Source organism: Lactuca serriola, chromosome 6, assembly GCF_051521515.1.
Source record: "Lactuca serriola cultivar US96UC23 chromosome 6, Lser_US96UC23_V15, whole genome shotgun sequence".
Lineage (NCBI taxonomy): Eukaryota > Viridiplantae > Streptophyta > Magnoliopsida > Asterales > Asteraceae > Lactuca > Lactuca serriola.
Genome location: NC_136413.1, coordinates 139085001 through 139089527, shown reverse-complemented (window position 1 = coordinate 139089527; position 4527 = coordinate 139085001).

Below are 4527 nucleotides of genomic sequence, written 5' to 3'. Positions count from 1 at the left end.
CGCGGCGCAGCACACGCGCAACACTTTTCATCTCGCAGCTGTTTGTTTTTTAGAAGTCTTCAGAGTCAAAAACCTCTGCGCGTGCTCTGTTTGGCGCAACACTTGTACTGTCTCTTCCAACCTCTTCCAGCCTCTTCTTCTTTTTTTTTTTCTTGCTGAATTTTTTCTTATATGTTGTTGAAAATTTATTTCACTTTTTATTTTTCATTTTTTTTGTTTATTCTTGTTGATTTTTTTTCGTTTTTTTATATTGAATAATGATAATTTTTGATGAAATATCATTATTTTTTTACTAAATATCTTTATTTTTTTGTTGAAATATCATTATTTTTTACTGAATTATCATTAATTTTTGCCGAAATGTTATACATTATAAAATTTTTCGTATTTAAAAACTATTTTTGATTTATAAAATTAGTTTATTTTAATTTTTTAATATCTGCAGCAGTAAGCAGATGTTAAAAAAAACAAACACGTTTCTTATTATAGTCTGCAGCCGTTTGGTCCACCTCTTCTACTGCAGAGGGTTGCAAAGGTGGTCCGCAGACTTCGTGAATTTTTGCTTCAGAAAATCAAACAGCACCTAATTGGCATACCAACAGTCTACTCCACAGACTGTTTCAGTTGGTGCATCACACTTGACTCTTGGAACGTACACCGTAACGCTCAATTTTCCTTCCGATAGAGACTAAACAACTCCAAATATTCTGAACCTCATATGAAATTCTTGGAATCCTTCCCACATGACTGTCTCTAGTCATCTCGAAATCTCATGTCGACACATCGTCGGATATCCCAACTGTCCCGAATTAGTCACCACTCTTGATCTGGAAATAATGCACTATCACACACCTCGTCTCCGATCTCTCAACTCTTAGTCATAGAAGCAAGAGACCTCACTCTCTCAGTCGATATACAATGCGACAATGAGGTTCGCTGCCCCGGTATACTCCTCTTGATCACCTGGAACTATTGCTAAAAAGTATGGCTTACTCAACTAAGGCATCTCCTTGTCATCATCCATCTCGGTTCTCACGGATGACTCTCTCAAGAAATAGGAAATACCTCGCAATGAACATACTACCATTACTCTGGTGAAAGTATCGTAATTATGTGCTACCCCCGGGGTTACTTCCAAACTATGGAACCAAAAACTCGTTATCTCGTTCGCTTCACACGAGAAGCGGAATAGTGTAATTCTCGTCACAGGATGTGGCATCTCAACCTTCGGTCCATCACTCAACTCAGTCTGCAAGCCTCCTTAGCGTATCAATTCCACTTTTCCTCAAGTCCTGTGTCTCCAACTGGTAGCCCACCAGTCAACTCCCCAGGATCTAACTCGGTCTCCTCACAAGGTACACTCTATTGAAGCTCAACCGACATGGCCCTCTGGCCCCACAGTTTACCATATCCATTCTCAGTCTGAACACCCATCATCGAATAACTGGTAAAAACGGCAACACACTTTGCTACAAATCATGGTACTCAAACCATGTTATCTCTCTACTACCTGCTATATAGAACCTTTGAAATCCTCCCTGTTTCGAGTATGGGTCCTCTGCTTTCAGTAGTACGCGCCCATACTACCTGCCACATCTACCCATACTTTCCACATGGATCGTCCCAGATTTCCTCAGTAGCTGCCTAACCTTCTCGATCACTAATCCCATCACACAGGATCGCTCTCCAGCGAATACTCTCCTCTATCAGTATACTTATCTGACTAAGGTATATCCCTAGGCTCTTCCTAGGTTCTCACACTTCTCTGCCATCAGCTGCTGAAGAACTCCTCATGATGCCAGCCATCTACCTCCTGAATATCATCATATCCAGTTAGTAGCTATCTCCCATCATCAAGAGTTCCACAAAGCACAAAGCAAGCAGCATTCGGGCATCGAATCAACTCCACTAACACATAAAACCCCTCTAGAACACAACTCCACTCGCTCTATCCGGGACTCAAAAGGCATTACTGAACTCAGGCAACCCTGCCTCTCGTGGGTATCTCACTACTCTCTCAGTAGATTCCTCAAATGCACATCTAGGTATCTCTCCTAGATTACTCCTCTACTCAAACTCTCACTAAAAGATTCTTGCTATGTACTCTTACTCAACACATACATAGAGCAATGAGCAGATAATATCAATCAATAACATTCCCTAGGCTAAGGAATCAAAAATCAGGCAACTCTAGCCCTAAGTTATGAAACACCTAGCTTATCCTCTAGCATGCATCCCTAATATCTCATGAATATCTCATAACACAAATAAGTAAGGGTATTTTGGGAAATCACCGTTCGGGCTCTGGCTGATTGTACACACTGCTCCAACTCATTTTTCTCTTAAAACTCTTTCTCATTTTGAAAAAAAAATCATTTCTTTTGAAAATTCTTTCTCAAATCCTCGAATTGAGTCCAGACACACCCGAATGTACATCTGAATCCCTCAAACCAAGGCTCTGATACCAACTTGTAACACCGCAAATTTGCAAACACATTTTTCGTTTTAAAAATAACTTAATTCTCATGAACACATTTCACCAAATCCCAAGTGTCAAATCATTAAACATAACTCCATAATTGTTTGATTAAAAATCCAAGAATATCAAAACATAACTCTTTCTCTCGTGTGTACAATCGAGTCGACGCCTTCCCGATATCTTGAAGAGTACCTAAACCACATATCACACAACACGGTAAGCACGAAGCTTACTGAGTTTCCTAAAATACCACACGTGTCTCATTAACCTCTCATGGCTATGCTCAAATAAGACCCTTCGGTCAATGTGTCTTAGTGGGACCCTCCAGTCCCACAACTCGGGTGGACCCTCCAATCCTAACTCAGTAAGCTCAGAATAATACACAACACAAATCACAAAGACATAATGCAGTATATCACAATACTCAATATAACACATAAGACCCTCCAATCACACAAATATTATGACTCTAGTTAAAGTATAGTGAAAAGACTCACCTCGTAAGCAAGCAAGTAAATAATCTCGTACATGAATCTCGAACTAGTCTCTGCCTAATCACAGAAGACAATTATCTCTAATTAACATTTAAGTCACGACTCTATATAAACTGATTTATTCTCTCTCTCTCTCTCTCTCTCTCTCTCTCAAATTCTTGGAATGGGTAAAAGACCATTTTACCCTTCCATGGTCCCCATCACCCCAGCCTTGACCAAACCCTAAAGTCAACAGAAGTCAACACTTGAGTCAACTGTCCATGTTGACCTGACTCGCCGAGTACATCTATGTGACTCGCCGAGTCCCCCTTGTTCCTTCAGAACATCGTGAAAACCCCACTTAATTTGTCGAGTTGTCTCATCAACTCGTCGAGTTACCCATGTCCAGACTCATCAGGGAAAACCCTGGCCGACTCGTCGAGCCAGCTCATTGACTCGTCGAGTACCTTAAGTCAAATTCTCATTCAAATGTTTTAAGGCAGAACCCATGCCCCATACTCTAGATTTGACTTCCTAAGGCTCGATTATGATGTAAAGCTTCGATCTTTACGCTCATGCATGGCATATTTGTTCCATAATGCTAATTCAAGCTCCAACAAGGGATAGATGTACAAGATCTTATCTGTAGCTCAATAAATTTCGGGTCTTTGGACTCACAAGATCTCCTACACTCCATATCTGAGGTTTCAACCTCAGATCATGCTCAAAGGACTCAAATGTCACAAAAGGGACGGGATAAAACCCTAGAAACTCCCTAAACCAAGGTCTCATAAGGAAATGATCATGTTAGCATCTTTTTACCTCTAACTGAAGCAAAACTCTGTTGAACCTCTAGATCCAAAGCCACCTCTTGATCCAAGCTTCGATACTCTCCTCTTCTTCTTCAAAAGTACACTAATAACCACAAGATTAACTCCTCACTCACTCTCTCGCTCAAGCGGACGATTAGGGTTTCTCTCAAGGGTGTAAGGTGGCCGGTGAGGCAGAAATGAGGGCTTAAGGCACCTTAAATAGGTCACAAACTTGGGGATTTAGGATTTCCTCACACAGCGCCAACTCGACGAGTCGGTCATTAAACCCACGTGACCAATCCAACTCTACTCGACGAGTCGGACACACAACTCGTTGAGTCACTCATTAAATCCCAAAAATAAATAAGTAAATAAATGTAATACATGGGAGTCGAATGTTACTAAAAAACCCCATAAAATGATGATAAAGAGATCTAAGATGCTACTAGGCAAGTTTGAGACTTGCTTACCAAAAAATGATGAGGAAGAAATGAAGTCTCTGGATCTACTATCTTCTTCTTGAATCCTCAAGCTTCTCCTTCCTTCACAAGCTTCAAAACACACAAAGTTTCACTCACAAATGGCTCACAAGCTCACAAATGCACTAGGGTTTCTGAATCTAGGTTTTGGGACTTGGAGGCTGGAAATGAGGCCAGCAAGTGGGGATTAAGATTCTTAAATAGGGTGCATAACCCCGAAATTAGGGTTTCATTCTGGCATCTCTACTCGTCGAGTTGGGGGCTCTCAAATCGTTGAGTAGGTT